This window comes from Lissotriton helveticus, chromosome 8, assembly GCF_964261635.1.
Source record: "Lissotriton helveticus chromosome 8, aLisHel1.1, whole genome shotgun sequence".
Classification (NCBI taxonomy): Eukaryota; Metazoa; Chordata; class Amphibia; order Caudata; family Salamandridae; genus Lissotriton; species Lissotriton helveticus.
In genome coordinates this window covers 1,222,377,412-1,222,400,668 of record NC_136069.1, presented here as the reverse complement: position 1 = coordinate 1,222,400,668, position 23,257 = coordinate 1,222,377,412, and the positions used below count along the sequence as shown (strand labels likewise).

The 23,257-nt window shown below is 45.4% G+C and overlaps 1 protein-coding gene across 14 annotated transcripts in view; it reads right to left on the bottom strand.

Moving 5' to 3' along the window:
- LOC144773261 (uncharacterized) overlaps positions 1 to 23,257 on the bottom strand; it is a 7,170,044-nt gene that overhangs the window by 3,113,167 nt on the left and 4,033,620 nt on the right. The window lies entirely within an intron of this gene.

Sequence of the window (23,257 nt, the reverse complement as noted above, 5' to 3'; positions counted from 1 at the left end):
TTGTTTCCGTTGCAGCCTTTAAGTCTTGTCTTTCTATGCCACACACTGGCTATAATGAAGAACATTTAAATTAGTATAAAAAAATAAATTTAAAAAAAGTGGGTGATTTGCAGCGGAGGATCAAGATGGCGGACTGACGCCGCCAGCGAAGGTAGCAGTGCAGCGAGGCTCCCGACTCACCCAATGAATTCTAATAAGGAGAGAGGCTTATCGAAATAACACCAATATAAAAACGGAACTGAAATACTTATAATTACGGCCACTTAATCTTGCTGAGGTGAGAAGAGAGGAGAAATTGAATTGTGTGCTAAACGTGCCGGCACCAACGCCGATGCTTCGACTTTCCTGCCGCTGGGTGTGACAGAAACTGGAGGTGTGGAGGCTTTCACCAACGCGGCTTCCTGTGCGCCGTTGGACCTGGTGGGCGGGCCTTACCTTGCTCCCGGTACAGTCTGGCGTTAGGGTGCAGGAGAAGACCGCGCTGAACGAAGGACGCGAAATCGGGATAATGGCTCCAAAGCTGAACACCCGGTCGACTCGAGCAGGGAAAACTACTAAAGCAGACTCTCCGGCGGCTGTGACAACGTTGAAGGTAATGAACAAAGAGACTTCTGTCATAGCCGAGGGGGGTAGAATTTTGACTGTAGAAACAGCTCAGTCCACAGCTGAGTTAATACCCAAGGCTGTTACAAAGCAACTGATTCAACCTTTAATCTTTATTGCCGATTTAAAGAGCACTAATAAGAACGTCTGCAACAATGTTACTGAAATTCCTATCACTGACAATGCGGTAATTATTGGAGAGGCTTCGAACAAACTGACTAATGTACAAATTAGTGTGCCAGTTAAGATAATTCAGCTGCGACCTGAGAATATTAATAGGAGAGAAGGAGATAAAAATATACATTTTGTACACGAGCTACGTGGGGAAGCGCTTGGTTCATCTTGCACTATTGATGTGTTTGACGGAATAGAAACAGATTTACGGATCGAAACTATGAACGGAAACAGGGATCATGGAGATAGATGCAAAGAGGGTTCGGACTTGATAGAGTCAGTTTCTTTATGTGTGGAAGACAGAATTGAACTTTGCTTAGATAAAGCGAAAGAAAGCACTAGGTCTTCAAGAAATAGCGAAACAATTGAGACTCCTGGCTTTCTTGGTGTTGTCTCTACAGAAATAGAGGTAGAGGATACTGAGGAGAGTACTAATATCGAATACGAAGAGATTTCTGATGCTGAAGATATAGGAAATACAAATATTAAAGGTAAAAACTACCAAGTCGTCTGGGTTAAAGAAAAAAAAAATGAAAGCTAAAGCTAAACTCAAGAAAGGTATTAGCAACTTAATGGTTAAGGAAGCATCCATCCTGGGTAAAAACACGAATAGGGATGTGAGCCCTTTAAGAAAATGGATGCAAGCTAAAGGAGGAGTCAAAAATATGGCTTTGAGATTATCAGGAGCAAGCCCGGAAGAAAATATAAACTTAGAGGTTAAAAATCCATCTGTAAGATCTCTAAGTCCCTCCACTTTGCCATCTGCCGGGATTGCCGGGATTCATCCCGATAAAATTGTAAACACTACTGACATAGACAAAGACGATACCCCTGCTCTGGCGATGCTGCGTCAAACAGATATAGCTATAGCTTCATCCACTGCTACAGACGTTACCACCGCCGCTTATACAAGCCCCCTCCTGACGCCGGCTTAGGAACAGATTGGGGACAATGACTGAAGGACTGAGCTAATTAAGGCCCAGCGGTGCCAGGGAACTACACCTATAACCTTCGTGGGATACCTGATTCGGCGCACAAGTGACAGAGACACGGGAGACTTCCTTCGGCGTCAAAGATCAGAGTTTATTACAGCAGGGAGGCAAAAGTCGCTAGAAGTACAACAGCGTGTAGGTTCTACGAGTCTGCTACAAATTGCATATGTGAGTCGCTCTCTTTTATATAAGATTTCGCCATTGCACAACATGTGAACAAACGGTTACAACCCAGTTCCCACAATAAACTAATAAAAGGGTCGCTTTCATGCTTTCAGAACCCCGGAACATAATCACAGTAACATTACCAGTTCCCAACTGTAAAGGCACATTTTCCCATCGTGAGGCACATTCCACTTGAGTTGTAAATGAGCAAGAGTAAAGAGACAAGAACAGCTGCTAGGAAGTCAGGCACACCTAAAGAAAAGAGTGTGGGGGTAATATTGGAAACATGATCATAGGATCAAAGAGCTTGATCCCAGCACATGCACGGCTGAAACAATAGGCCGGTACGGCAAGATTACCCTCAAGCTGAGCCATTTGCCTCTGCAGTGTCATTCCTCCGGTCATAAAGACGCATGAAAGGAATATGCGTCTTCCGTATGGCTTGGGAACTAACAGGTCACGAGGCGGACAGTTGCCTGTTCACTGACTACGTGAGGGCAAGAAACAAAATGGATGCCATATCTAAAATGGAACCCAAGGGTTCAGATGTAGAAACACGTAAATAAGGCGAACCAAGTCAGGTAGTGTAGTGAAAACGCGTACATTTACCGAACTCGCCATTTACGGTTCATAGATACCAAACTCGTCCATATTCGGCAATGCCCAAAACACCGTAACGATTTTCACGGAACCTCAGACGCTCCTTTTGCCCTCATGTAGGCAAGCACTAGTCGAAATCGGAGTCGATCTCGATATTCATCAGATCATTCAGGTGTTGCTGGAACATTATTCTATCCATCAATGCCTCTCTGGAAACAGATGGCCTTCTTATACACGTTGTAGCACAAAGGCCACATAAGGCAGGACCACACTGTACACAAAGACAACACGTGAACAGGAACGTCACAACAACCCCTATAATCATCAGAATCTTCCAACCCCAGGTCGACATTAGGCCCCAAAACCATCCTAGAAGCGTCCAATCTCCCTCGTCCACGTGTATGGACTCCGAGATTTTGTGCAACTTGGAGATGGCTTGATAAACCGTTGGAGCGTTATCAGGTATGAATATGCAGCAGCTCGAATGGATGACCTTACACACACCTCCTCTATCTGCTAGAACAATGTCTAGAACCATACGGTTCTGTAACGTCATAAGCCTATCCGCTTGAAGCTCTGCTGTCAAATTACCAAGGGCACTTGCGGTTATGTTAGCAGTTGACTCTACTACACGAGTTAACTGTCTCAGATTTCTGCTATTGACCATAGGGCCCCAAAACGGTAGGAAACCCTTAAAGAAGTCTCCTGCTTCTTGACCGGCAGTATCTTCTTTGCTAATAACACCTCTCTCAACTCTAGCTCTGTGATAATCTGAGGCAACAGTGAAAGTCGGAGGCAAGAGATTTGCAATATAGCAGGTACCCGAGAAGTCATGAGGTAACCACGTATATGCTCGATCATAACATACAAAATAGGTACCCTTGGCAGTTAAGAAGACCGGGGAAGAGAGCATCGGTAGAACGTAAGTATCCGCACAAGCGCTCTTCCCAAGCTGGGCTCTTGGATTTCGGCCATGACCTTGCAGACAAAAGTGGCCTAGGTGAGGTACAATCCAGATTGGAGATGAGCTTTTAAGCTGCCTATCACCCACTGATATACTATACTCCGCCTCACTAAGGTACTTGTAGGCCTGCACTTCCTCCTCTGGGATAAGTGAAGGATCAAAAATGTCTCTATTTAGATCAGCAATCGCTGTCGCCAGGGACTTATGGTATGGGCCAGGACCAAAACTTGCTGAGCGTGGCTCTCGGTGGGGGTAGGAATCTAGTGCACTATGGAACATGATTTGGAATGCCCGAGCTGACCCTTGGGGACTGTACGGAAAAACAAAATACGGGATACCCCTGTCCATGGTATGTGGCATTAGCCCACACACCCAACAATTTGTAGTATTTACCACCAACTGATGCTGATGCAAAAGTTGCACAAAAGAATTGTTTCTAAATTCCGCACGTCTGACTTGCTCATGTTGGGGCAGTATGTGAAAAGAATGTGGAGAAACAGTAGAGACGAAATTGAGATCATGAGAAGGAGAGGTAGGTAAGGCAGAAGGCAGCAATGATTGAAAACCAAAGTATACTCCACCCACCAGCAGCATAGAAACAGTTAGGAACAACATGAAAACCTGTAGCAAGAAACATTTTGTACGCAACACCTTATCTAATGCAGATCTTTGCGCCGACATTTTCTCTCTTTTTGACAGCTTAGAAAATTCCATCCTCTAACGACCGTCCGCGACGTTCTTGACGCACTCCGTTCTGTGTAGCGATTATCAATTCCCAGGAGTTCCCAGAAATTGACAAAAGAAACCGACCTAGTGTCGATAACTGCTAAACGAACAAGTTACTTACCTTCGGTAACGCTTTTTCTGGTAGATACTATATCTGCCTGTGGATTCCTCACCTTGTGAATATCCCCCTTGCGTCAGCAACGTTCGGAAATTTTCTTCGTAGTACGCCGACGTGGGCGACGTCACAGGAGCACGGCATCGCGCGCGACTCCGTCTGACATCACCGACCCCATATCAGGCCCACGCCGGCGTGATGACGTCAGTTCCGCCCTTTTTTCCGTGCCTTCGAGGCACACGGACGGACCAACGATAGCAAATATGCAAATATACAATGTACACAGTACATATAGAACAAAATCAATGCAAAAGTATAAACCATATATACAGAAAGACCAGGTATAGCAGAGTGGACAACGGGGAGGTGGGTGGGTAAGTGAGGAATCCACAGGCAGATATAGTATCTACCAGAAAAAGCGTTACCGAAGGTAAGTAACTTGTTCTTCTGATAGATACATCTGCCGTGTGGATTCCTCACCTTGTGAATAGATTCCCACAGCAGTCCCCACTCCCGGAGGAGGGTGTCCACCCTGCTACACCAGGAAATCTTGGAGGACAGAGCGCGCGAAGTGGCCATCCCTCCTCACCTCGGTATCCAAGCAGTAATGCTTCGCGAAAGTGTGGAGGGAGGCCCAAGTCGCGGCCCTGCAAATATCCTCAACAGGTACACCCCTAGACAAAGCAGATGTTGCAGACTTTGCCCTAGTTGAATGAGCTCTAATACCCTCAGGAGGGTCCTTACCCGCAAGTGAGTAGCAGATTTTGATGCACAGGATTATCCACCTGGAAAGAGTGCGCTTGTGCACCGCTCTGCCCTTCTTGCAGCCAGCAAAGCCAACAAACAGCTGGTCGTCCATCCGGAAGTCCTTAGTCCTGTCCAGATAGAAAGACACCGCCCTCTTAGGGTCCAGGCAATGCAGTCTCTCTTCCTCCTTAGACGGGTGAGGGGGAGGATAGAAGGTAGGAAGGGTAATGGACTGCCCAAGATGGAAAGGAGTCACCACCTTAGGCAGAAAAGCAGCCCTGGTCCTAAGAACCATCCTTTCAGCATGAATGGTCAGGAATGGGGGTTTGGAACTTAGAGCTTGAAGCTCACTTACCCTCCTTGCCGAGGTGATTGCAACGAGGAAGATAGTTTTAAAAGAGAGAAGCCTCAATGGACACTTGTGCAAGGGTTCGAAGGGAGAACCCATTAAGAAGGTCAGCACAAGATTCAAATCCCAATGAGGAACAACAAAAGGAGTAGGAGGGAACATATTTATGAGACCCCTCAAGAATCTCAAAACCACCGGAGATTTAAAGAGAGATGGCTGATCCGGCAAACATAGAAAAGCCGATAAGGCTGAAAGATACCCCTTGACCGTGGCCACAGCCAAACCTTGCTGCGCCAGATAAAGGGCAAATTGTAAAATATTAGACAAATGAGCCTTCAAAGGGTCAACATCTCTCTCCCTGCACCAAGAAACTAATTTTGACCATCTATAGGAATAAATGGACTTAGTGGTGTCACGCCTGGCAGAGAGAATGACATTCACTACCTCGTGAGGGAGAGAAAAAGAACTCAAGTTGCCCCGTTCAATCTCCAGGCATGAAGGTGTAATGTCTGGAGGTGGGGGTGTAAAACCTGCCCCTCCATCTGAGAGAGGAGGTCTGCCCTGTGAGGGAGACGGAGCGGCGGGTGAGAGGAGAGGTGGAGTAGGTCCGAATACCACACCCTTCTTGGCCAATCCGGAGCGACCAATATGACTTGGGCCCGGTCTTGACGAATCTTCCTCAGAACCCGAGGAATCAAAGGTATGGGAGGAAACGCGTAAAGGAGTTGATCTTCCCAACTCAACTGAAACGCGTCCCCCAATGCTCCTTGCATCGGATACTGGAGACTGCAGAATGACAGGCAGTGCGCATTCTCGCGAGTTGCGAATAGATCCACCCGAGGAGTCCCCCACATCTGAAAGATGTCGTGAACAACCTCCGGGTGAAGCCTCCACCCGTGGTCGACAGAGAACTGCCGACTGAGACTGTCTGCACGAACGTTCAGAACTCCGGCCAGATGATTTGCCACCAGACAAATCTGATGGTCCTGAACCCAGGACCAGAGACGCAGAGCCTCTCTGCAGAGACACTGCGACCCTACTCCTCCCTGCTTGTTGATGTACCACATCGCAGTCGTGTTGTCCGTCAGGACTTGGACTGACCGACCGCGAAGGGAAGGGAGGAAGGCCTTGAGCGCCAAACGTATCGCCCTCAATTCCAGAAGGTTGATGTAAAACAACCTTTCCTCCGGAGACCAAAGACCTTTGACCTCCAGGTCTCCCAGATGAGCACCCCACCCGAGAGTGGATGCATCCGTTATCACTGTGGCCACTGATGTAGGCAGTTGAAAAGGCTTTCGTTGCGACAGATTGCCTTCCACGCCCCACCAAGACAGATCCGCTGCAGCTTCTCTGGAGATCTTCACTGACTCCCTGAGATCTCCGTTGTGCTGATACCACTGCCTGCGGAGGCACCACTGGAGTGCCCTCATGTGCCAGCGTGCATGACTGACCAACAGAATGCAAGAAGCCATCAGACCGAGCAGACGAAGGACCTTCAGGACCGGAACAACCGCTCCATTGAAGAATAAAGGAATCATCTCCTGAATGTCGTGAATCCTCTGAGGTGGAGGGAATGCACGACATACAGTAGTGTCCAGTACCGCACCTATGAACAGGTTGCGCTGGGAGGGCATCAGGTGAGATTTGGGTACATTTATCGAAAAACCCAACCTGTGTAACAACTGAGTTGTCTCTTGCAGATGATGGAGCACCTTCTCCGGCGACTCTGCTTTGATCAGCCAGTCGTCTAGATAAGGGAATACAGGAATCCCTGACCTTCTGAGATGTGCTGCCACCACTGCCATCACCTTGGTGAAGACTCGAGGCGCAGTAGTAAGTCCAAAGGGAAGGACCGCAAACTGGTAGTGCTGCGATCCCACCGTAAAACGGAGATACTTCCTGTGCGACTTCAGGATTGGGATGTGAAAATACGCATCCTGCAAGTCGATCGACACCATCCAGTCTTCTTCCATCAGCGCCAGAAGAACCTGAGCAAGGGTGAGCATTTTGAACTTCTCCTGTTTGAGATAGAAGTTCAAAATCCTGAGATCCAAGATCGGCCGAAGCCTGCCATCCTTCTTGGGAATCAAGAAATACCGGAAGTAGCACCCTTGACCCCTCTCCTGCTCTGGAACCACCTCTATCGCACCCTTTCGAAACAGAGCCAGGACTTCCTCCTGCAGGAGAAGCAGGTGGTCCTCCGAACAATAACCTTGGCAAGGAGGGTAATTGGGAGGGAACTCCTGAAAAGGAAGTGCATACCCATTCTCTACGAGATTGAGAACCCAAAGATCTGATGTAACCGATTCCCAATCTCGTAGAAAATGAGTAAGCCGACCCCCTACTGGCCCTACATGATCCAGAATGGTGGATCTAGGGCTGCTTTGCTGATGCGGGTGGGGGTTGGGTATTATTGGAGGAAGTGGAGGAAGAGGAGACTTGACGTCCACGTCCACGACCCTTCTGTCTACCTCTATAGGACTTATACAGAGGGTTCTGCTGCTGCTGCTGTTGCTGTTGGCCCTGCTTGAATGGACGAAAAGAAGATCTACCGAATCCTCTGAATTTTCTAGTCGTAGACCCTCTCATCTGCAGACCCAAAGATCTTGCGGTGGCACGACTGTCTTTAAACCTTTCCAAGGCCACATCAGCCTTCTTACCAAAAAGGCCAGTTCCTTCAAAAGGTAAGTCCAGCAATGTAGACTGCACATCCGCAGAGAAATCCGAAGACTTTAACCATGCGGCTCTCCTGGTCGCAATGGATGAACCCATAATTCTAGCAACAGAATCCACAGTGTCCATGCCGCTCTGAATGACCATGCGGGCAGCAGCCTGAGTGTCAGAGACCACTTCATTAAAGTTCTTCCTATCCTCCTCAGGAAGTTTTGATGACAATTGCTTCACTGAGTCCATTAATGCATGCACATATCTACCTAAAAGGCAAGTAGCATTTGATGACTTAAGAGCCATGCTCCCAGAAGAGAAAGTCTTCTTCGCAGACTGATCTAATTTCTTAGACTCTTTGTCAGCTGGCACTTGAGGGAAAGAGCCTGCAGCCCTATTAGAGCAAGCCGCCTGTACCACAAGACTTTCTGGTGATGGATGCGTAGAAAGAAAAGCAGGGTCATCAGGAGCCACCCTATAGCGCCTCGCAATAACTCTTGAAACTGCAGGAGCAGATAATGGCCTCTTCCAAATCTCCTTTATTGGATCCGCCAAGGCATCAGTAAATGGCAGTGTAGGCTCAACAATTGAAGAGGGAGAATGCAAGACTTCAGTGAGGATGTTGGGCTTGTATTCCACTGTGGGCAGCTTTAAGTTAAGAAGATCAGCAGCCTTCCTAATAACCACGTGATAGGGTGCCACATCCCTAGACGGAGCATCAGAAGTCGAAGGCAGACCCCACTCAGGAGAGAGTTCCAGACCACTAGCCTCCCGAAGTTCATCGAAATCATCATCATGATCAGGAAGCTCGCCTTCTTCCACATCAGAACTTTCATCATCTCTTTGCTCGAGAAGACGTTGAGCTCTTCGCCTCGACCACTCCAATCGAACCGAAGTCGACGGATCCGGTAACGACTCCGACGGAGCCGGCTCCGACGTCGATCGAGGAGCTGGAGCAGTAGGACGAGAATCATGAACAGGTGTGGTACCTCGATCTCGACTACGAGGTCGATCCGGAGTCGGCGAAGCCGCATGCGGAGTCGAAGACCTCGGTGGAGCCGTACCGAGCCAAGGTGGAAGAGGCGCCGGCATGAAAGGCATAAATGGAGCTGGGGCGTACGACTGAGGAATACCCAGATTGTACGATAATGGACCCATGGGACCAACAGGCGCTCCAGCGGGGTACATCGCCCTGGAATACACTCCAAACATCGCATTGAGAAAATGCGAGGGTTCCTGACCGGGACCAGGAAAGGGAGGGTACGGACCTACCGGATGTTCCAATGGAGGCCGTTCCGACACATTCTCACTCTGACCTTCTGGGTCCACAGGAGTCTCCATTGGAGTCAGATCTTGAGGAATCACCTCTTCTTCCTCCTCATGCTCCGAAGGATGCGAGGATATCGGATCCGGATCCGGCTCCGGAGTCGGAGAACCTTCTTTTGACAAGGCAGGCGAAGGAGAGACAAAGTCTTTACGATGTTTGTGAGACTTTTTCTTCGAGTCAGAGGATTCCTTCTCCGAATGATGTTTTGAACTGTGCTTCCTCCTCTTATGCTTTCTCCTCGAGGAGCTCGAAGCGTGACCGGAAGCCGACTTAGATCTAGACCTAGATCTTTCTCTGGATCTTGACTTCGCTTTAGATCTCGACTCCTCTTCAGATCTCGAACCCGCTCTGGATCTCGACGCCGATCCCGACTTCGATCGAGACCTTTGCTTCGACTTCGATCTTCGTGACGTCGATCTCGAATATCTTCCAGTATCCTGTTTTACTTTCGCCAAAAGTAATTTAGCTTCACGCTCCCGAAGCGCCTTTGGATTCATTTTAAAACAGGAATTGCAGTTTTTGACGTCGTGACTCGAACCAAGACACCACAAACAATCCTTATGTGGGTCAGTGATAGACATCATGCGGGCACAAGACCTACATTGTTTAAAGCCTGTTTTCCTCGACGACATCTTCGGTGAAGAATCAAGTCGCAAAAGAGAAACAGTGACAAATAATTAACAGCTAGATACTAAGTATCGCCGAAGATCCCGAAAACCGTTAGCGTCGAAGACGCGGAAAAAAGGGAACTGACGTCATCACGCCGGCGTGGGCCTGATATGGGGTCGGTGACGTCAGACGGAGTCGCCCGCGATGCCGTGCTCCTGTGACGTCGCCCATGTCGGCGTACTACGAAGAAAATTTCCGAACGTTGCTGACGCAAGGGGGATATTCACAAGGTGAGGAATCCACACGGCAGATGTATCTATCAGAAAGAAGAAAGTACCCGCACGGCCCTACGGCCAACCCGGATGATAGGTTCTAGATAAATTGAACATTCAATTTACTATAAGGTTCTTGGCTGCACGGAAAAGGGAAAAAGGTACACCATATAAAATGTCCACAATATTCAGGGTAAATGTGGAATCCAAAAATAACAAAAATTATTTTATTAGTCTTTTGTGCGTGGGCGAAGAAAGTATCGGCTGCTCCCAGGGCGAGTCTGATCTTCAAACAGTGAATTGGATGGCAAATGAGTGTTCGATTGTTCAGACAATTGTTCAGCACTTGAAGTTTTCAAGGTTGATGGAAAGGAAATTGGTTGAGGGGAATCAACAAGGGTGTCAGATATGGGCTGAACTTCGCTGAACGGGACAAAGCGTAGTGGAGCGTCGGTCTCGGACGAGGAAAAACCCTTTTTCATACAAGTATCCGCCGGCATAGGAAGCGGGACTTTCTTGGTGTGGGTGGCATGCACCCAATGCTTCCGTCCCTCCAGCCGAACCGCCGTCCTTGTTGCCAGTAGCACCTGGAAGGGTCCCACAAACCTCGGCTCAAGGTTGCGTTTTCGTCCGAAGTTACGGGTGAGGACCCAGTCCCCTGGTTGCAGCCGATGACCAGGACCTGTTGATGAATCAAACTCAATTTAGCAGTCAGATCACGGAGATAATCAATCAGCATGGGATATTCTATTCTACCAAATTCTTTAGGCCTCGGGACTCCCCAAATATTAGCAGGACGGCCGAACACAATCTCATATGGGCTAAGCCCTACTCGAGAGTGCACAGTTGCCCTGGTCGATAAGAGAGCTAGAGGCAAAGCATCTGGCCATGATAAACCAGTTGTTGCCTGAATTTTTGCAAGTTTCAGTTTCAGGGTGCCATTGTATCCTTCCACCAAACCCGCTGACTGAGGATGATTAGCACTATGAAATTTCTGTACTATACCTAAACCACGACACACACTCTTCATCACACTTCCCACAAACTCACTTCCGTTGTCCGACCATACAATCCGAGGCATGCCGTATCTGGGGAAATACTCTTTGAGCAGATTTTTTGCTGTGGATAGGGCAGTATTATCCTTAAGGGGGTAAGCCTCAATCCATCTGGAGAACGCACATACTACAACCAAAACATACTTCAAATTGTTGCATCTCTCCATATGGATGAAGTCCAACTGGATAACTTCGAAAGGGTATTTAGGAGGGGCAAAATGACCAGGTGGAGTGGGAGTGCCCTTCCCGGGATTATACATCAAACACACCATACAATTCTTAACCACTCTCACTGCACATTTAGTAATACCATCATTCTTCCATACAGGAGACAACAACTTGCATATGCCTTTTGCGCTTATGTGTGCTGTACCATGAGCCATTGTAACAACAGCGAGCACATATGCATCCGGTAACATCCATCTCTGTTTTTCTGACAAATCAACCCAACATCCATTCTCATCCAACTTCCCCGTGCTCTCTTTCCATTTAGTCTTTTCCGTCTCAGTGGCCTCATTCTGTATTCCCTTCACACTCTCAACTGTGTCTTCACACATACTAGTCTCCGTTGGCCATCTCACTGAACTCGTAACATACATCCGATTTGTCAGATCTTTAGCTGTCTCCTTAGCAATCTCGTCTGCAAACGCATTACCACGACCAACATCATCCGTCACTTTCCGATGCGCACTACATTTGATTATTGCCACCTGCTTAGGCAATGTAAGTGCATCTAGAAGGTCGTTCACAAGCTGTCCATGCTGAATCTTTGTGCCATGCGACGTTAAGAATCCTCTTTCTCTCCACAATCGCCCAAAACTGTGCGCCACACCAAAAGCATACTGGCTGTCGGTAAACACATTCACCCGTTTTCCTCTGGACAACACACACGCTCTCGTCAAGGCGATCAGCTCAGCAGCCTGAGCCGAATTCTGACTCAATCTTGCAGTTTCTACAACCGTACTCAATGTCACTACAGCATACGCGGTCGTCACATCACCATTCGGCAACTTAAAACAGGAACCATCCACATACAAAGTACCATCGGGATCTACCAATGGAGTATCTTTCAGGTCAATACGACCCTTTGTTTCCTCCTCAGTTCTCAGATAACAGTCATGTGGTGCTTCACCACTTGACTCCATGTTGATCGGCAACAATGTTGCTGGGTTCAACACATTACACCGTTTTATGCGTATGTGACTAGCCAGTAACGTCAACTCATACCCAGACAACCTTGCGCTCGTCAAATGTTGAGTTTTCGTTCGGTTCAAGAGAGTGTCAACTGCATGCGGAACCATCACCGTAAGCATATTATCCATGACCAGACCTGCGGACTGTCGAATGGACGCCGCGGCTGCCGCTGTTGCTCTTAAACAACTCGGCAAAGCTCTAGCTACTGGGTCTAAGGTCAAAGAAAAATATGCACATGGGCGCTGTTTGTCACCAAATTGTTGCGCCAGAACACTCAACGCACAACCATCCCTCTCGTGAACGTACAGTGTAAACGGCTTACTGTAATCAGGAGTACCTAACACAGGAGCCGAACACAACGCATCACGTAATTCAGAGAAACTTTTCTGACACTCTTCAGTCCATGGCAAAGGAGTCGGAACATCCTTGCACGTGAGAGCTAACAATGGTTTCGCCAATAGTGAAAAATTTGGGATCCATTGTCTGCAGTATGACGTAATACCTAGAAAGGCACGTACATCTCTCTGAGTTTTAGGCACAGTCATTCGAGAAATCGCTGCAATTCTCTCTGGGGTCAACCTTCTCCCTTCTTTTGACAATAAGTGACCTAAGTAGGTTACTTCTTGGCAACAATATTGCAGCTTGGAAGGTGACACCTTGTGATGTAAGTCATGTAGATAGCGCAATAGTGATACTGTAGCCGTTTTGCAAATAGCCTCCGTATCAGCTGCCACTAATAGGTCGTCAACGTATTGAATCAAAGCCGCACCCGTCGGTAACACAAATGCATCCAGTTGACTTTTTAGTGCCTGGCTATAGATCGACGGACTTTCACAATAGCCTTGTGGTGCGCGTTTTAGTCTGAAACTGCGACCACCTAATGAAAATCCGAATAGGTCTCTGCTTTCCTCAGCGATCGGGATACTAAAGAAAGCATTCTTTAGGTCGATCACCGTGAACCAGGAGGCAGAAGCTGGAATCAGGGTCAGCAAAGCGGTGATATCAGGGACCACGGGAAATTGTGGGATCACGATTTTATTCACCTCTCTCAAATCGATTATGAAACGGTACACAGGAGGTTTAGATGGATCAGTGCGTTTTAAAATTGGTAGTACAGGACTATTACACACATTTCCTCGAGTTTCTTCAACGACATCCTTTTTGATCAGGTCGTGTACAATCGCTAATAGCGCCCGTTCTCCCTCAATGGAGATACGATACTGTGGTATACGTGGCAGTCGCACATTTGGTTTCAGCTTGATCATATAAGGTGGGATGTCCAAGAGACCCACGTCATTGGGACCTGTGGCCCATAGAGACGCAGGAAGGGAGCTCAATTCCGGTGGGAATTTATCGATCGACAAGTACATAGGAGAGATTACTCTTTGACCTAATGTAAGCTCCACTCCTTCAGGGGAGCAATACAAAGTCGCATATAACCGTTTTAACAAATCCAAGCCCAAAAGATTCTCACCACAACCAGTAGATAGAATCAATGGAGCCTCTAGCTCACGAGGGCCAATCGTAAGTGGCAAAGGGCTGGAAACAGGATTGCTATCAGGGGCGCCAGAGAATCCAACGGAAACATTTGTTAAGCCAGACAAAGGTGCGCCAGGGAGTTTCAAATGCATGATGGAACTTTTCGTCGCACCAGTGTCTAACAGAAAAGGCTCAACTACTCCAGAAGTAGCTACTGCGACGTAAGGCCCACTCTGATCAACCGGAACTGATACTACTCCCTCTCTTTGTCGGTGGCTGTCCTAGTAATGATCGTTTGCAACAGTCTCATGTTCAACGTAGTAATCGTCCACATGATATTGCGTAGATCTAACTGACCCCGCATTTCGCTGGTCAAAACAATTATTGGTATCTGATGAATTCTGAGGGCGATCATTCTGATTGTGAATGGTACCGCGGCCTCTACCTCGAGATGCCTGCTGAGGACCACCACAGCTTCCTCGTGACGATACACCATTAAGACGGTCCCGCAAACCGGGACAGTCGTATTTTATGTGACCCTCCCTTCTACAATACGCACACTGATTATACCCAAGTGTAGATCTATAGTCAGAGGAGTCAGAACGTGGCTGTGTTCTGGAGGACTGTGATTGTGGTCTATATTGCTGTTGCGACTCATTTTGATTCGAACGTGGAGGATACGCTTGCTGCAACAAAACCTTCGTTTTGAGCTCTTTCGCTTTTTTATCTACACGATCACTTTCTTCTTTCTCCCTATTCTCATAATATTGAGCCGTTGCTAATATCTGTGCAGTGGTTGAGACAGCCCATGCACTTTCTGAATTTTTCAATTTGTTGCATAGTTCAGGCAACAAATGTAATACGAATTTATCGACAAATAAACGTTGGCCTCCCTCAGTGCCCATATCCTGACCGCTATGATCGACAAATGCCTCTTCGAACCTAGTGAAGAAATCGGAGACACTCTCGTCCTTCTTTTGCTTACAAGCTGATAATTTATCCCAGTTTACTCTCATCGCCGGCATAAGCGTTTTCATGAGCGTAATTATTTTCTGAGGCAGTTCCAAAATTAACTGCTCAGGTTTAGCCCCACCAACTTGTAGTCCATCAGCCGCTATTAATGCAGCCCAATCACCACCTAACTCATTCGCATGATTTTCCTGACGAATTCTCGCCCAAACCGGCTGTGGTACTACATTACCGAACAGCATGTCGATGTCGGCAAGGTTCATAATGGTAGCATCTACCAATTGGGACAACTCCTTATAATAACCCGCCGGATTCTTGCGTGGATCAGGCAAGGACTGTTTGACCTGCAAGACTTCTGATCGCTTCCATGGTAGGTGTATCCAAACTCTTTGGAAATGTGGCAAAACTGGGGGATTGGCAGCAGGAGCACCTGGCATCCATACTGGCGGAACCTCTCTCATAGGATACTGACCAGGAGCCGCTTTCCAATTCTCAGAGTCGTCATCAAACGACACTCGAGAAGGCACTGTCGACCTATGGGCTAACAATCGCTCTAAGGCACGTCGTACATCTCCACCTACAATCATACCATTCGAAAATTGACTCTGAAGTTCAATCATATCGGGCGGTACGGTATCTAAATCATCATTATACCATTGCTCCCTCAAAAAATTACACATTTCTTCGAACACAAATCTCTGTGTAGGCTCATTAAACTGAGAAAACGTGTCGAAGACCACACGTGGAGGGTAATTAACAGGATGTCTTATCCACCTATGTGTCATTGTCACTAACGTCTCTCTCTCCCTTCCACCAGGGATTTGACTTCGTCTCTGAGAAGTTTCAGAAACGCTGGGTGGTAGTATCGATCCAGATAGTGGTGAATAGAGTGTAGCAACAGTATTAGGGATACGGGTACGAGCAGAAGGAGAAGAAGGAAAAAGAACAGGAGCGACAATATTAGAAGTGAACGTAGGAACAGTAGAGACAGACGAGACAGTCGAAGTAGCAGAAACTAGCGGTTGAGGAGGTACAGGCAAAGGTGCAGTAGGAATAGGAACAGGTGGTGGGACAAACGCAGCATTAACAACGGGCTGACCAGCAGCCGCCGGAACAACAGGAGGGACAACAGGAGGAAAGACAGGCGGGACTACTGGAGGAACTACAGGGGCTGTAGCACCCTGTGCATAAGGAGGTGGCGATTTCATCAAATACGCTAACAGGGGATCCTCCTTCGAATCCTCTTCTTTCTTATCAAAACTAGCTGGTAAAACCGGATAACATTTGTCTATCCTCATATGATGTAGTCTAGTGGAAACTTCTATTTCTTTCTCTTCTTTATCTCGCTGACATTGTTGTACAACTTGCATTATCGGAACGAAACCTTCTCTTCGATCCTTTTTAAGCTGTTTGATTTCTTTCTGCTTGGCCTCTTTACGCCACAACCGAAAAGAATCAAACATAGCTGGCCTAGCTTTCTTTTTAAATAATTTAGCTTCAAGATTATCTAAAATCGTAAGTTCAAAACTTCCATGCGGTGGCCAACTAAGGGCACCATCTTTTTTCGTGTAACGGACCCAATATTTATTATAAATAATAGGACCCACACCATGTCGACTATAGAGCTCATATGTCGGAGTTCCAACTGGAGGTATCGGACACGAGTCCTCCAACCGGGAATCCTTGTTGCAACATTTAAGAAAACCAAGAAATCCACTATGGATAGGCATCGTGCACACTAACCTAGTATCAAACTTCAAGGGTTACCGAAGCACTAATTCTTCGTGGAAGACAAAACCCTCGGTTTTTGGCAATTGCAATTGTCAAATAACAACTAAGGACCAACAACTAAGAACCACAACTGCAATGGAACCATGCATACAACAAAGCTTAAAAAAAAACTCGACAACAACTAAGGACTGGGAGCGACCCACAAATACTTAACTGAGAAACTTCAATGGCGTCACCAGGAAGGCCCGTCTATCGTCTCGCCGTACGAAAGGTCTACGCCGGGCGTCGAAAACAGGTCGACAGTCAGGGCATCGGTCCGTCGCAGCCGTCAGGAGGCGGGAATCTTCGCGGGAAAAATCTTCGGACCACTTATTTCGACAACAGGATCGATGAAGCGGGGTGCACCTTTTCCTCGGAGATTTCACACGAAGTTCCTCACAATCGTCAGGCTTCGGACCGGTACCGCCGATGTCGCCCCATGTTGGGCGCCAACTGAAGGACTGAGCTAATTAAGGCCCAGCGGTGCCAGGGAACTACACCTATAACCTTAGTGGGATACCTGATTCGGCGCACAAGTGACAGAGACACGGGAGACTTCCTTCGGCGTCAAAGATCAGAGTTTATTACTGCAGGGAGGCAAAAGTCGCTAGAAGTACAACAGCGTGTAGGTTCTACGAGTCTGCTACAAATTGCATATGTGAGTCGCTCTCTTTTATATAAGATTTCGCCATTGCACAACATGTGAACAAACGGTTACAACCCAGTTCCCACAATAAACTAATAAAAGGGTCGCTTTCATGCTTTCAGAACCCCGGAACATAATCACAGTAACATTACCAGTTCCCAACTGTAAAGGCACATTTTCCCATTGTGAGGCACATTCCACTTGAGTTGTAAATGAGCAAGAGTAAAGAGACAAGAACAGCTGCTAGGAAGTCAGGCACACCTAAAGAAAAGAGTGTGGGGGTAATATTGGAAACATGATCATAGGATCAAAGAGCTTGATCCCAGCACATGCACGGCTGAAACAATAGGCCGGTACGGCAAGATTACCCTCAAGCTGAGCCATTTGCCTCTGCAGTGTCATTCCTCCGGTCATAAAGACGCATGAAAGGAATATGCGTCTTCCGTATGGCTTGGGAACTAACAGGTCACGAGGCGGACAGTTGCCTGTTCACTGACTACGTGAGGGCAAGAAACAAAATGGATGCCGTATCTAAAATGGAACCCAAGGGTTCAGATGTAGAAACACGTAAATAAGGCGAACCAAGTCAGGTAGTGTAGTGAAAACGCGTACATTTACCGAACTCGCCATTTACGGTTCATAGATACCAAACTCGTCCATATTCGGCAATGCCCAAAACACCGTAACGATTTTCACGGAACCTCATGACACCTCTGTTCATACCAGCCCCCTCCCGTCAATGGATGAGGAACAAACTGGAGATAAAGACACTGCTGTGGCTCCCAGGTCATTTGACACCCCTACAGCCATCAGTGTTAACTTTACTAATGGCGCCAATACCTCTTTTCTCTTAGATACCAACGATCCACTGAGAGAGGAAGAAGCTAGGGGTGCAGATCATACATCTATTTCTTCTACTGACCTAATTATGCAGACTTTAATGGCTCAACGACGAGAGGGGCAACAATACTTCCTCCAGCTACGAGAAGATAATTCTAAAATTCAGAATTTCTTGCAAGAAGTATCTAATAAACTGGGGGGGGGGGTAACCCAGGAAGTTGAGGAACTTAAATAAAGAGTAGTGGAAGTCGAAGAAGGCGCTACTCGAACTGAATCTTTAACCCACTCACACAATGCACGGATAGCCAAACTAGAAGCGAAAGTGGAGGACATGGAAAATCGGGCAAGAAGATGCAACCTTCGCCTTTTTGGAATACCGGAGGGGTCTGAAGGTGCAGATCCCAGGGCTTATGTAGTAAAATTATTCCAGAAAGCAATTTTGGATTTGTCAGACTTGGACTGGGATTCACAACTGCAGCGAGTACATAGACTCCCTCTCTTTCAAAAAAACAAAGAAAGCAAATTCCCATGGCCTTTATTGATAAATTTTGGGAATTTTCTGCTGAGACAAGCTGTGTCCTCAAAAGCTAGATCTAATAACCCTGTAACAGTGGATAATGTAACTTTTTTTGTTCGCTCTGATCTGAGTACAGAAACTATGGACAGGCGATGGCAGCTACGTCAGATAATTGATTCATTTAAAGGTATAGGATGTATAGTATATTTGCAGGAACCGGCTCGCCTTTAGGTGATTAAAAATGCACAAGTTAATTTTTTTATGGACATAAAAGAAGCTGAACAGGCACTAGTTAAATTTAGTTCCTAAAGAGGTGATGATGATAATAGCACCTGCATTACTTTTTACTCTCCCTCTTTTCTTTACTTTTCTTCTTTCTATATCTTATATTATCTTGGTGGGATAGGATCGTTGTATACTTTTCTCCGCTCTCCTTAGGAAGACTAAAATAACTCTTTTTCGGGGATAGTCGGTGTAAGCCTCCTTGCCTGCCACTTCGTGCTGCTGCCAATTCAACGGCAGCAGGGTCTAGAGGGGTGTTCTCCCTGCAGGGACTCAAGGGGGGTCTCTGTGTTCGAGTTGGGAGGGAACTTAACGGGGAAAAAATTGTTGCAAGAAGATAAGTTTGCCAGTAGAAACAAAATAATGTACTCTTTATTCAGGTTTTTTAGTTTTTGTACACAGAGGAGCGCTGAATATATAAATCATAAGATATGTCTATACTTCGATGTCTAGTATGGAATGTGGCTGGTCTCAATAGCAAGCATAAAAGGAGACTTGTGCAGGAAGAATTAAACATGTATAAGCCTCGTCTAGCGTTAATTTCAGAAACCCATATTAAGTTTCAGGACAGAAAGCTCCTTGGACAACTAGGGTATGAACTTATTGTGTGCTCGACTCTTGGTGCTTCTATTCGGGGGGTAGCAATGCTGAAACAGAAACATTTTGCAATGGAAATTATTAAAACTGGGGCTGTTCAGAGGGGTAGATGGGTGATTATCCAAGTACAATTTGAACATAGTAAATATATATTTTGCTTACTGTATGGTCCTAATATCAACGATCCTATGATGTATGATCAGTTAAATACAGAATTATTGGAATGGGATGGGAAATTGCTATTTATGGGTGATTTCAATTGTGTAATGGACTATAAGGTAGACTCCACTAGGCAAGGTGCATCATCAAGGAAGCGCAAAGTCAGGGCCGCGATATTAGAACTTAGTCGAGTTCATAGTTTGAATGATGTATGGCGCTTCAAACATCCTAATATAGCTGGTTTCACCTACTACTCAGCGCCCCACAAAGCCTGTTCTAGGATATATATGATCTGGGCGCCTAATCAAATTCTGGAAAAATGTAATGTTGAACTTTGCCCGAGAATAACATCGGATCAAAATCCTATTTTGTTAGGATTTAATATTTGTGACAAAAAACAAATGGGTAGGCATTTTACTTTTCCTAGATATTTATTTACAGACGCTCTGTTTATACAACAATTAAAAAAACATATTAAGGAATTCATTGAAATCAATTTGAACTCTGCTGCAATAACCACGGTTTGGGATGCCTGTAAATGCAGTATAAGAGGTTTCGTTCAACAATATGTATTAAAAAAGAATTCTGATAGTAAGAAAGAAACAAAGCTAATAACTTCTAATATTTTCTCGGTAGAGCATCAATTAGTAGAGGCTCTCACCCAAGGAAAAACAAATATAGATGAATTAAGATTCGAGTTAGTGAAGTTGCAATCGAAAGTCAAGAAGATGTTAAGGGAGAGATATAGCGCCAAAATTCATAAATATCAATTGTCACAATATGAAGGGGGTGACAGAATTGGCAAAGTGCTCGCTTATAAGGTGGCAGATAAAAAAGCTAGAACGAATATCAAAGCAATTAAGGGATCTGACTCACTCATTTACAACCAAGCTGATCAGATATTAGACCAATTCGCTAAATACTACTGTAATTTATATGCTTCTGAAATTATTCCCACTAAAGAGAACATCTCTCAGTATCTTAATCTATATTTGCCTAACCAAAGAGATAATGAAGCAATCACACAACTGAGCTCAAAAATAACACCTACTGAAATAAAAAACGCTATTCTTTCCTTACCCTCGGGAAAGGCGGCCGGAGACGACTTGCTACCTATTGAAATTTATAAAACATTTATACAGGAACTCCTGCCTCTTTTGGAGTTAGTAATAGATTACATTGGAGATACTGGAAAAGCCCCTATGTCATGGAAAACTGCGAAAATTGTGTTCTTTATTAAAAAAAATAAACCGCCTGAAGAATGTGGGTCATACAGACCGATTTCGTTGATAAACTCAGACGCAAAAGCCTTTGCTAAAATATTGGCCAATCGGTTAGCACCTTTAATGCCTGATCTAGTTAGTAGCCAACAACATGGGTTCGTGGGTTCGTATTAGGGAGAGATACTACTGCCCACATTAATACGGCTATCACAGCGTTTGACTAACCTCACTCCGCTCGGATTGGTCATGCTGGATGCTGAAAAAGCATTTGACCGGGTGGGGTGGGAATACCTTTGGGCAGTACTAAGGGCTTATGGTATACAGGGGCAATATCTAGGTTGGATTTGCTCATTATACGATAATCCAACGGCTACGATCAGCTATTTAGGCACTGATTCTTCCAATTTTCCGATAGAAAGGGGAACAAGGCAAGGTTGCCCTCTGTCTCCCTTGCTCTTTGCCCTTTCTATGGAGCCCTTTTTAAACTCATTGGTGGCTCAAGATGATATCATCCCTATACTGCATGGTGGAAAAAGTTAAAAAATTACCGCATTCGTGGATGACATTGCGATCTTTACCACTGATGTAGTTAAGGCAATTCCTGCGATTATCGATGAAGCTAACAAATTTGGAGACATTTCAGGTTATAAATTAAATACAAGCAAGACTCAAGTAATTGCTAATTATAAACCTGATGCCCCAGTTCTTGGGCTATGTTCAAATGCTGTGTATTTAGGAATTAAATTGACGGCGAGCATTGAGGGAATTTTAACATTGAATTACGATTCGCTGTTAAAGGAAGTAAGGCTTTATTTGAAAAAATGGCATAAGATACCACTTAGTTTGACAGGGCGTATCAATCTGATCAAAATGAAAATTGTGCCCAAATTCCTCTATCTATTTAGAGCTATTCCATTGCAACCTAAAATTCTTTTTTTTTTTAAACTAAAAGGTATTTGTAGCAGTTTTATATGGGGCTATAAAAAAGCACGAAGATCAATCAAGCTTCTGAAATTACCAATTGAGAAAGCAGGTTTAAACTTTCCAGATTTCAGACTCTATTTTTTTGCAACTGTCTTTCGTAGAATACGTAGTCTCCTGAAAAATGAAAATTCGTTATTCTTCCATCAATTTATGCTGGGAATAGATTACAAGCAACTTCTGTTACGTACCCACGACCCGAACTACTTTAAAAGAGTTAAGTTCAAGACTGCAAAAGACATTGTAAAGATTTGGAACCAAATCATGATAATAGATAAGATATCTTTTTTTAATTCTGAATTACAAATATGGGGAAATCCTGGTTTGCCTGATATTTTTTCAGATGGAGTGGGGACTCTTTGGGCAGGTCACGGTATTAATACTCTTGGTGATCTCTATGGGCCCGATGGTCTACTAGGATTTATTTCATTAAAGCTTTTGTATAATTTAAATGATGGCATGTACTTTAAATATATTCAAATACGGGACTTTTTAGTTCGGAAAATGAAAATTGTTGAAGTTAGGCACTCAGATTTACTAAAATGTTTGTATTCAGATCGCACCTAATCACTTATAAGTGAGAGTTATGGCCACCTTATTTTAAGCAAGAATGATGACTGTGGTAAAATGGCAGCTAAATGGTCTAACAGATTGGGAATTAATATTAGTACCAATCAGATCTCTGCTTCTCTCTGTCAAATTAATAAGGTAGTTCATTCTTCAAACTTAAGGTTACAACTATATAGAACCATCTGACAATTGTATTACACTCCCCAAAGAATTTCTAGTTGGCAACCAGGTAATTGATCTAATGAGCACACTAAATGTCCTAAATGTAAATTGGAAGCGGCTGGTATTGAACATATGCTTTTCTCGTGTCCTGCACTCGCCCTCTTTTGGGAAGGAATAACTGAGGCTTTAAGGACGAAACAAATTATTTCCCCACTGCTCTCCGCCCATTTAATTCTTCCGGATATACAGGACATTAATTGTTCGCATAAAGATTTGATATCCATACTATACGCCTGTGCAAGACTGGTAGTAGCTAGGTCTTGGATCTCCTCTCAGCCTCCACATGTCATGGAATGGTGGTCTTTGGTCATGGAAATCCACACAATGGAAATTGCATTAGCTAATCTAAGAGGATGTAGGTCATTGTTAAAAAACGCAAAAATCTGGAGAACGTTTATCTGATATGAATAATGGAATTTTTTAGACCAATCTTATTTATATATATA